Genomic DNA, 12759 nt, shown 5'->3' on the forward strand with positions numbered 1-12759 from the left:
TTATTTCTAAATAAAAAAGATCTATACCGCAAAAATTACCGCTATAAAGTATAGTTACATATATTTAAAAATTTTGAATGGTAAGTTATTGTTGTAAGTTATCTACAATTCTTTTTGCTGGAATCTTTATATCTTTTTGAAACTCACGCACTATTCGCAAGCTATCCTTTACCGCAGTGGCTCAAGGACGTCTTCCAATTTTAAGTTTTTTAAAGGTTCCTTTAGCTTCGTTCTTGCGTAAAATAGCAGCAATAGTTGATTTCCTCAGAGAATAATTTTTGCCAAGTTCCTTTGTCGTACATCGTCTGTGAGTTCGCTTACAATTAATAATTGAAGTTCAGTTGAATGCTTTTTCCCAACATTTTTTTATCTAAAATGACTTTCAGTAGCATTATTCGGCAAATACAACACATACTTCCTTATTAAAATAAAAAAAAATTAATAGATCCGATCTACAATTTATAACTCTAATAATTCCAGACAACGTTAAAGTAATTTATTGTTGTAAGTATTATAAGTGTCAGTCTTTTGAGTTATGCCACACGATTTTTTTACTTTTTCCCGTCTGTTAAAATTTATGAATTTCACATAAATATTAAAAAATAAAACTGAATTATTTCTTCTCTTATTATGTAAAAGGTTGTGACAGAATACGTGCGAATTAGTCAAATGAGCTTTCTCCGACACTTTATGTACTCGTATATGTATACAATTATTTTCTTAGAGAAAGAGGTTTCAAATTGCTTTAACTGGCATACACTTCCACCTTCGTGCCACCGCAATAAAAACCAAATGAAAACTATTGAAGTTGTTTAATTAAATTGCAACGCCATTTTGTTCTTACGTTATTCTCATCTTTGTAAAAAAAACGTTTTCCTTAAGAAAACTAACTCTTCAGGTTCTTCTCTATTCTTTCTTTCTCAGACACTTAAATACATGTCTCAATGTCAATAGGGCTAAAAAATATAAGAGTGTAAAATAATGAATTTGTGACAGACTCGGTCTGAATTGAGTATACATAAATATATTTTTGTCTTAAAACAACATAAAGTCATATTTTTTTTTACATGTTTAGAAATTGCCGTCGTGACTCAAGTAATTGTCGGGTTCGCAGAAAACCTTTTCTAAGATGGCAGTGGTCTCAGTATACGCTTGAATGCCACAATAGCAAAACAGCGTCTCTTCTACGCCAAAATCAAGTAGGACAACTTATCGCGTGCAATTAAAAACAATCTGTCCTGTCCACAGAAAATTTCATTACATTAAAATGAATAGCCATGCCATTTGTTGTCACACGCTGTGCAGTACCGACAATTTGACTAAGAAGCGAAGCAAAAACGAGCCAGTCACTGCTTTGGAATGACTTCCACATAACCCCCTCAAAGGATTCTGTCACTCAGCGTCGCCCGATATTTGGCAAACATTTATTTGCATATTTTCTAAGAGAGCGTAGTGGGCATAATAATTGTTTTTGTTGGCAATTTTCAACGACATTAATCTAACAATCCTTCGCAAACAATTGCACTAATAATGAATTCAGCGAACACAAACCTAAAAAAAACACACAAGATATAATGCAACATTTTTGCGGTTAGCGGTGCTGTGGCAGTTGATGTGCTTTTTGTTGAACTTCCTTGCTTGAAAGTTAAAAGTATTTAGCTAAACGACTGCGAAACTTTTATATAAATTATTCTACAACTTTTAGCAGTGAAAGTTTCATAATAAGGTTTCTAGTCATCTGCAATGAAAACACTAACAGCATACGAGTAGAAATTGTTAATTACGGGAATATTAAATTTTTCACCTTCCACTTTTACTAACGTGAAGAACCAATTCTGAAGTCAGCTCTTAACATGTTTATTTTTGTTTACCTAACTGATGAAATTATATGAATTTAATTACAATTAATCCCAATTTTCATATTTGTATCTATGACGGTATTAAAATTTTTATAAAATATAGAATACTTGCACTTACATAATCGCTTTCCAACAATCAAAATATATATTGTCACAAAAAGCACACGGAAATTGTTATTATATTTCATGAGTAAATGATATTTCAATGAAATGTATTTTGCTAAGTTGGTAGGACTGTCCTTAATTACTATGTGAAAAATTGGCGCTGCTTAAGTCGTTACACCTCAATAGTGCGTTCGTTGATTTTTACAATGGATAAAAATATCGAACAAAAAATTTATCTAAAAGTCGAGAGATCGTTGAAGATTCATTCTGATCATTCAAGTGATGAAAATATTAAAGGCTTAAAAATCGTCATTCATGTGTTAAAGAGATGACAAGATAGTTTAACATCTCTCACTAGTCTGTTCGAATGATTTTGGTGGATATTTTGGGTATGAAATGCGTTCTTGATCGACTCGTCCCGATAAGGTTGCATTTGTTTTTTTTTTTTTTCAAAATTAGATGAAATAAAAAAAAATCTTGCTACAGGCGGTCAATAACCGGTCGAAAACAGTCAGAATTGTGGAAGACATCGCATCAAGTCATGATTGTGACCGAAATTAAAGCCAAAAACGCAATAAATACACCGTATTCACCATACTTACCTGCATGTGATTTTTTATTGTTTCCCAAACATGGAAACGAATCATAAGAATCTTGACATTTTAAATCAAAATAAAGTCAAATATAAAAGTCTTCTCATAAATATCTAAAATTTACTTTACTAAAATCATGATTTTGTAAAAAGATGTCGAATAGACAAGCGGTCAACCGACTATTAAGTAGCAGAAAGATTAACTTTTTCTACAGTAAAACGCGTAATCTAACAGCAACAGAGCATCGTACACTAACTCAATAAGTATAATCTATTTTCGCTTTGTATGCAGATTGTTCGCCATTGCTTCCTTATTATGGCAACCGGTATTAACTCGAAGAAGGAAAGAAAATTATTTCCGGTGGAGGATATAACTATGGAAAAGTTGTGAAAAAGACAGTGTGTTATAACATTTATGTATATAAAAATCATCACCACCAACAAATGCAACCGCAGGACTTTCTTTAGCTCGCATAGCATATTCGAATTTTACATCTTTACAATATTATAATATTCTGTTCACTGTTGCCAAATTGGAAATACAGTCAAAATAGTCTAACATGATTATGTGCAAGTTTCACCTGGAAAAGAGTTTCCTAAAAGTAAAAGTTTGTGGGAAGCCTTCCGGAATTCAACATATACATATATGTATATATTATATATATGTATATATATAAGCCCATTTACAGTCTCTAGGAAAATAAATAAATGTGAATAACTTTAACAAAAAAGAATTTTTCTTAATGAACTGCTAGTAGTCGAATGCGAAATTTTCAAGGACCACTTGACGTGGTTTGACCCGAGAGCAAACATGTTTGGTGGCGCCCGAACTTCACATTCTTACCTTTTTAACGTCTTTTTAAAGAAAAAATATACATATTTTTGCTTAATTTTAATTCCAATTTCTCACTGCTACTTCTTTTTCATGCTCACTAACACAGTGACAGATCTTCTTATGCCGATCACTGATCTATGTTTATTGAGTTTGTTTGGTGATGTGTTGCTTTTTATGGTAGAAGTTTGGTCGATCTTTTCTTCCTAAGCGGTTGAAACGTAGGTTGTTTTTTATACTTTATCGTAAAGTATCAGAACATTTTGACTTACGACCGCTTTTTGTATTGCTTACAGTAAATTAAAATATGCATCTCGGCTAAAAAATATATTAAACTGTTAACCTTTTCCAGCGATTATTATTTACAACCCGATCGCAACACTAGAGTTGATAAATTCCGACATTTAAATTAAATTATATTTTAAACAATATAAAAAGATATAGAGAGCAGATTTACAAATTAACTAATTAAATATTTTATTTAACTAAAAATATAAAAATGTCAAATATATAAAATTTGAGTAAGTGACACACACGAATAATTTAAATATTTATTTTACATGCAATGATTAATTGAAATAATACTGCTAATTTTAATGCGTTGCTATACATGAAATCAAAACCAAATTACCTCTCAAGCAAAAAAATAACACAAAATGCCTTGCAAGTGACATATAATTTGGGTGTTAACCACCAACCCGTATAGAATAAGCAACTAAAAACTAAGTAACGTTTCTCACCATTCATTTAGTTAAATATTTATGTAGGCTCCTTTAGCGGAGCTTTCTCATCACAACACATTTCGGCATCGAACGTTTATCATAATGCAAAATAAGTACGTATACTCATTGTGATTGCCAGTCTTTATACCTTTCACTCTGGCTTTATAGTTAGATTAGTCTCTTCTTAACTAGCTAAACACCGATGTGCTAATACAGCAATATCTTGCCACAAAACTAACTACCTACGACACCGAGGTAAGAATATGTAAATTCATTGTCATAACACGGATAAGCTGTCTGCGCAGTAAGGAGGAGCGGAGGTTTTGTAAGCATTGCTTCAAAATCATAATGGGGATTACAGGGTTCGGCACTCGAAGTGTAACCAACTTCAGACCGTTCGTGCAGCTGTCGCACTGGAATCAGCTGTTTATAAATTTGCTAAATGACAGATCGGAGTATTGTTCATAAGTGCACAAAAGCGGTTTGCCAAAAGTGAACGCAAAATAGAAGTGATCAGCGATGGAATTCTAACGTAATAGTGTGATTGCTTTATATTTAGCGGAAAATCACACCCAGCAATTGTTCGTGAGCTCAAACACCTTAATGTGTGTTTTTGTTTATCGCACCTTCTCTCGTTACAACGATACCCTTAGCATCGAACAACGTCATGGCGGTGGTCATCAAAAGACTGCAATATCAAGTGAGATGGTTCGGAAAGTGAAGAAGCGACTTGAGCGAAATCCACGACGAAGTGCCAATCAAATGGCTAAAGAAATGAAAATGTCCGACCGCAGCATCCGACGCATATTGAAAAATGATCTAGAGGCCAAGCCTTACAAGTTCCAAAAGGCCCATGATCTCACACCGTAGCAGCAACAAGTAAGACTTGAGAGAGCGAAGCAGTTGCTGTCGTCTCAGCAAAGAATCGCAGATTCTGAAGAAAGTCATTTTCCGTGAGTTCACACATTTTGTACTTTAAAATAAATAAAAATAATTTTCCAAACCGAATTTAGGGCTTGTTTAATTGGTTACAACGTAATGAGTTTGGTTGGTTACAACTAAATGTAATGAGTTTCAGTAAATCTCAATGGTATGTGCATATATTATATATCATAGTATAATAGTTAATGAGAGTTATACAAGTAGGAAATATTTCGGAATATGCCACTGTATGTGGCATGTCTTGGTATATGTTTTTTTATATTTTCTTAGTAAACATATACTTTTCTTAATATAATTTATCTTAATTTATCTTAATACATAAGAGTGTTTCTTTAGACATGTCGGTTTCTCGAAAATATAAAAAATATATAATTTAATGTTATAGCCAAGGATTTTAGGAGAATAATTTTCTTTTGAATGTGAAGTTACAATAATTAAGCTTGATTATTTTCTGTAGGAAATGGATGTATGACATTGATCATCATATTACATGTATACCATTATGGGTAGAAATATAGATGTAAATACGAAAAATTTATAAATTTTTATGATTCTATTGACCTATATGTCTTATATTGGTTTATTATTGCACATCTTGGCGACAGGATAGCCAAAATCCAACTTATACGCTTAACCCAGAATTTAATAACTTACTGTATACGCATGTACATCCGTAATTAGGTAACGGTAATCAACTAGAATCAAGTGGTGAGGCTCTCGATATGTAATATATATTATTATGACAGCTGTATGTAAGAGAGATAGCAGCAATGTAACTCTTATGATAACAATGTAAAGTAGAATGTAGGATAAATAACCTTCAATTGTAATAAAACCATAAACAGAACTTACAATTACTCTGTGAATGCACGAATTATATAAATGTAAAGATATGTTTAATGTGGGTGTCGTATATCGAGTAACACCTTCACCTAATATTAGCTTAGCAGAATTGCTGGTTAAGATTATTATTGCGAATGTATGCACTCCATTCTTTGAAGAACCTGTTTCGATTTGTAGTGATAGTGGTAGTCCGATAGTATAAGATTAAGATCAGAGCAATGTGGTGGATACATTAAAACTTCCCAGCTTTTGCGGAGTCATCAAAAATGTGTGTGGTCTAGCGTTGTCCTGACGGAAGACGAAGCTGTTGATCAGTTTTGGCCATTTTTTTTTTTTGATTGTTTCGATTGTCAATCTCATCGCTTGTTAACAGTAAAATGTAGAACCAATCGTTCGACTAGGCTGGAGCAGCTCACAGTGGATGATTCCATTCCAATCGCACCAAACTCTCAGCATCACCTTTCGAAGCATCAATACTGGAATTGCGATAATGTTTTGAACTTCACTACGCTTGGACCATAATCTTTTTCGACAATTAGAAAGAATCGAATTTTTCACAGACAATTTAGTCAGCCTTTTTTAAATGGTTCAGAACCGTTTGATGATGAGTGTTAAGATTTTTATTTCGTCCAAAGCGAGGTGCATCTTTCACATAGAAAATTCCAGAATGAAGAGAGCGAACTATTGTTGTAGCACTAACTGATACAGTATCGTCTCCGTAAACTTCACAAATTTCATTGCTGGCATGCATGATATTCTTCCCTTTTTATACAAAACTTTCAAAGTGTAGCCTCACCTTTCAACACTATATGGTATGACACAATGTGATTGGTAGCACTGGAGAATACGACTATTGATAAAATACGAAAAGATGTTTTCGACTACTCAAAATATCAAAATGAACTAATTGTATATTCGCACAATCGTGAAATAATTGAAGGGAAATTGCCATACATTTTCAAATATAAATGTAGGAATCCTCACCTGGTCAGCTCCTTCAAAATTATTTATTTAGAATTAATCATTTATTTAGAATTAATCATTTATTTGAAATTAAACATTTATTTAAAATTAAAGTTTCCAGTCCTTCTCCTGCGGTGGTACAACTCGTAATGTCGTTCGTGTTTTWYTTTAAAATGTCTGAGCCGTCGTTTTTTGTTTTTCGTGTTTCGTTAAGTTTAAGGTGAGTACACAGTCTTCGTCAGTTGTTCGTCACCCTACAACCAGCACTACATAAATTATAAATTATGAAATCAATAAAACACTCATCAATCTTGCAGTAGTTGTTCCTGACTTCGCGATGTGTATGCAGAAGCTTAAAAATTATAATTAAGTAATTTATGCTGTCGCACGCATATATGTCATCGAATATTGATATTAAGTGCAATAATGGAAATAAAATCTCTTGACAGCTCTTCCAATCATCTTTAATTTATACGAATAGAATATAGTATGTAATTAATATAAATCAAAACCGAATATTAAATTGTTTTTGAGATGTTATTCTATTTTTACATATAAGCACATATTAAAAAGAAAAAACGGTTGCACCGAAGCTAACTACCCTTCACAGCTGCATTTCTGTTAGTAACTATGTGTTCCAGTAATCCATGCCAAAATTCGTGAAGATACCATGTCAAATGCGAAAGTTTTCCATACAAGCCCTTGATTCCGATCGTTGGGTTTGTATGCCAGCTATGTGCAATAGTGGTCCCACATCGGCAGTTCCGACAAATGAGCAGCTTCTTGAAGAGAAAATGAGGTTTGCAAAATTTCAAAACGATATCTTAAAAACTGAGGGACAAGTTCGTATGTATACTGCCAGACGGACAAACGGACAGACCGACGGACATGGCTAAATCGACTCAGCTCTACATAGTGATCATTTATATATACACTTTATAGTGTGTGTTACAAACTTCTTGACAAACTTAATATACCCTGTTCAGGGTATAATAAATTAATAATATTGGTTATTGTTTATCACTATTTTTACGGAGGAATAGGGGAGATAAGCATAATCGGCTAAATGACCTTAAAGAAAAATTCCTTAAGTTCTATACCTAAGTGCAGATTTTATAGCACTGCAGTGTAATTTGAAATACATCAGATAGCAGTCGTTAGTCACCGGGAGCCGATGCTCCCTAATAGGATTATTGTAAATATCTCACAAAACGTTTATGTTTACTTTACCAAACATGTCAAAGCTGAATAGTTTTGGCACTTCCTCGGACGATATGTAAATGTTAAAATCGGATAAAGCAACGCCCATTGCCCTTATAATGGTTATGTTCACAACTACTAAATATAGCTCAAAAATTTAATGCGTCAGAAGCAGTAAAGTTAAACCGAGAACCGAGAACCAGTTGTAGCTTAGATGAATATAAATGAAATTTTTTCAGAATTTAATCAAAATCTCATATTGTTGATGTCTTCCTCTTATACCCGATATTATAAATTTAGCACCTTTGTAAATTGAATTGAATTCTTTTGCAACATTTTTTTAAGACAAACTGTTTTCAGTACCTGAAGTTATACCTCTGATTTTGATCTTTGCAAATTTCGACAGTATAAAATGTTCTGCTACACCCGAAGTTAGGCCTTGCTTACTTGTTTTTCTTGAAATATTTTTACGCTTGCAACTAAAGCAACTAAAAACTTGAGCATCACGCTTTTAATTCAATTTAATAGCACCAAATGAAGCTATGCACAACAGGTTTACATACATTTGAGTTAATTGGCTTTTACCATAACTCCTGTTAGCACATTAGAAACAAAACATGAAYACATAATATAATGCAATTAACTCATTATTAAGTTTGTGCGTAACCTTTTATCATACAATATCAATCAAAATAAATTTACTTTGTAAAAGTGTGTTAAAAGCTCCAGTAATTGCATTATGATATATATTAAAAAAAAAAACATATGTACACACGTACGCGCCTTTATATATACATAGGTGTCTCTACAAATACGTCTAAGATGAAACGCTTGAAATGTGAGAGAAATAGAAAATATAATCTTCGACAAAATCGCGAATATCTATGTATGTTAATACATTTATCTTTAATTGATAAGATATAGCATATATTTATAAAATATTTAAACATTGGTGTGCCCAATACAAGTATAATGACAATCCTCAGCCTGACTGTATATCGAACGTGTCGGACAACGTGGGCGATATCTTGAGAAAGTTACTTTCATTTTAAAATTAATGTCGCAGCAGCCAATATACTGTTTGCCTATTAATTGTTTGAAAAAAAGAAAAAATTATACAAATTCATATTTTGTAAACTATCATATTTTTTATACCATACCACCGTGCAAACTGTAACTTCAATAAAAAATTGTGAACAAAACCCCCAAATCCGAAAGCTTATAAAATGCAATAACTAAGCACGAAATCAAGATATAAATCTCTAACTTAGCACAGGGAGTCGCAGTACCAATAAGCAACTGTGGGCACAAACTTTTGGAAAAATAGGCTTGGCCGCGCCCTCTAATAAGTTACTGCTATAGCAACTAAATTTGTCGACCGCAACTATTAAAAGAATTCCTACCGACAGTGTGAAAATAAATGAAATTAGCAGATAACCCTGCTAACACCACAGTCATTAAATTTTACCTCCGAAATGGGAAGAGAGGTTTTAATGGGAGCGGGTGTGAAAATTGGACGATGGGAGTGGCGTTACCCTCTTTTTGGTATAATAGCATATCTTGGGACCTTATCGGTCTATTTCGACAAAATTTTGTACGTATCATTCTTCTCATGGTCCTATATGACAGTGAGAAAATGTACGAAATCGGACAACAACCACGCGTACTTCCCATATAGCACAATTTTGAATTCCATTTGATTCGTTCAGTTTCAAAAACAAAAATGACGGATACAACTTTGCACGAACAATTTCTTAAATACCGAATATTTAGGTACCGCGTTCTAACTATTTTCAAAAATGGGTTGAATAGGACCAATGCTTGCATTATCCCTATATACTTAATATAAATATTTTCAAATTTCCGGGTTACTATGTATCGCATATATCGGCCAATATATAAAAATAGTTTTACTTCTAACTGTGTACTTTGTGCCTAAAATGGAATACGAAATAGAAAATTTGAGCGAAACTTGGCCTAGCCCTTTTATAACTAATCCTTAAAGTAGCTCCCTGGCTTTGATTTTTGCAAGTTGCAAGATTATAAAATGTTCGGTTTCACCCGAACTTAGCCTTTCCTTACTTTTTTTTTTGTTGTTTTTGTGGTATTTAAAATTTTGCAACTATGATACTATCTATAACCACCAACAATTTGTGTTGGTGTGGGCAATTGTGGTTAATGCTGTTTTGCGCCAGCTAAAAGCTCTGTACTATAATTTTTAATTAACCCGCACTGCCACCATAAGCCGACGCCGCTAAGCTAAAACAGTGCACATTTTTAGTGTGGTTGGATTTGCTTACTGAATACAATGTTTTGCAGTAAGCTTTATCTAAGTAGATATCAAAGTTAGTTCCCTTGACACCTTCCAATATTATGTATGGCTAAATTTTAAAACGTAATGTTGCTTAAACAAATAATCTTATCTGCAATCGTTTTCCTATTTGGTAAAGCCGATTATGGACCTATCCAAACCTAACATATATGGAAAGTAGGCTGCCGAAAGACAATACAATAAACAAGCAAACATAAATACCGTTAATTAATGTATAGAAATTATAACTTACCGATTATTAAACTTCGATTTAATGTAAAATTCCAGTTCCTCTGTCCTTTTTAAAATTTCTTCTTTTATATTTTGGCGGCTGATAGAAATTCCAGCAGTTTTGCATAAAGGATCAACTTTGCGTCCAGTTCGACGCATGCATTTAATAAATCATCTTTTTCAACAGTTACTATATACATATATCGTCATATTTTGATAAGAATGTTTCTTGCGTTTTTTCATCGAAATTTCGGCAACGACTTTCTCCGCAAGGTCGGGGTTCTTTCTGTGTATGTGGGTCGCCAAATTCCCTATATGGTTTTGTTTCATTTTAAATTTTCAATGTTTGCACTCATTTGTATTAGAATTTTTATTGAAATAAACAACGGCTACGTCTCAGATGGTCGATTCTTTGAGACCAATTTGCAATAACTCGTTCGAGTATTTTGACTCCAAGTATCGCTGAACAAAATTTGGCCAAAATTTGATTTTTATTCAGATCTTTTTTAAACTTTACAAGAGCCCTTAGAGCGAAACGATATCGCTTGGGAAAATCGAGTTCTCAGTTCTTGCATAAGCTGTATTTTTTACATTTTCAATTTATTATCTCGATGTAAAATGCCCCTAGTCGTTCCGTCTGAATTGCTGGGAACGACGCCGAATCCACTCTCCAATTATGAATGCTGCATCTGAAGATGGGGGACGTTGAAAATGTGTAACATGACAACTTGGCACGACTCACACGTGATCTGTTAAAAAATGGTTATTGAAAAAAGTACCTCTACTTGGATAAGAAGTTATTTCAATCATTACTATATAATGTAGATACAGTAGACAGTATTCGCTCTTCACTTTGTTTTATATGTACCGCAAAAGTTTATTCAAGATTTTGATAAAGTACTATAAGCAGATAAAAACGAGTAAAGAAATGACAAATTCGGGTGCAACCGAACATTTTATACTCTTGCAACTTGCAGAAAAGTCAAGGCCAGGGAAATACCTTAAGTTGGAAGTTGGAGTAGTATCGACTCGATTTATCTATTAACTATTATCATATCACATACAATCACCAATCATTAGGAGTATAGTCAGCCGGATGTTCGAAAATCCTGGTTTTAATTATATGGGGCTAGGTCAAGTTTCCGAATCGTTGATCCCCTTTATACACAAAGATACACCCTTATATAAAATTCGATCTCTCACTGTCATTGAGTTAACTTGCATATTTTCCGATATATGCGAACTATTATATTATCAATCCAAAAATAGGGATCCGAAACAAATTTTTACAAACAAAATTTATGTTTTATCCTACTTTATAAATTTGATATTTCTCATCACTTAATTAGGCAACTTTAGTGGGCGTGTATATGGAAGAGACTTGCCTTCCGACGATAGTATAAGTTGCAGCTGTTCCTGTAAGCCTTATTTCTGCATAATTTCTTAGTTTAAATGGTGAAACCATTACTTATCTCGTTCGTAGGGAAACTGAATACTACTACTGGTACTATATTTTATTAATTTTGATTTTAAAATTTTTTTTTAAAACAGTTGTACCAAAATTTCATAATATTGCCATACCATACTCGAAGAAATCATTACGTAAATTTAAATGRCCAAATCATAATAATATTATTTATTTATATACTAGAGGACCCGTCCACGCTTCACTGTCGCTGATGCATAGCAAATACTACTACCATCTATATGATTTATATTGGTTGTATTATAACTCTTAGTTAATGATATATAGCATTTTTGTGAAGCCACTTGTGTTAGTTTACAAAGAGGTTATAAAGAGGCGAAAGCTCTGTGCAAAGTGGGTGCCTCGCAAGTTCATAATCCAACAAAAACGAATCACTGATTCTGGAAAGTATTTGAGTGCTCTTTAATCGCAATAAAACTGAATTTTTGCTTCGGTGTGTGCCAATAGAAACATAACTCCATCATTTCTTACTTGAGTCCAATCAACAGTCATTCTAGTAGACTGCACATGATGAACCGCTTTTCAGGCGTGCAAAGACGAAAAAATCGGCAGGATTACTGAGCCAGTTATAATCTATTTCACTGCGTATTTGATTGCAGTTCTTTTCTATTATTCCAAATACTTAGCAATTGTGTTATTTTTGAGGAAGAATCCGTTTAAAATGGAATATATA

This window comes from Bactrocera latifrons, unplaced genomic scaffold (genome assembly GCF_001853355.1).
Source record: "Bactrocera latifrons isolate USDA-ARS-PBARC rearing strain unplaced genomic scaffold, ASM185335v1 scaffold_102, whole genome shotgun sequence".
Taxonomy (NCBI): domain Eukaryota; kingdom Metazoa; phylum Arthropoda; class Insecta; order Diptera; family Tephritidae; genus Bactrocera; species Bactrocera latifrons.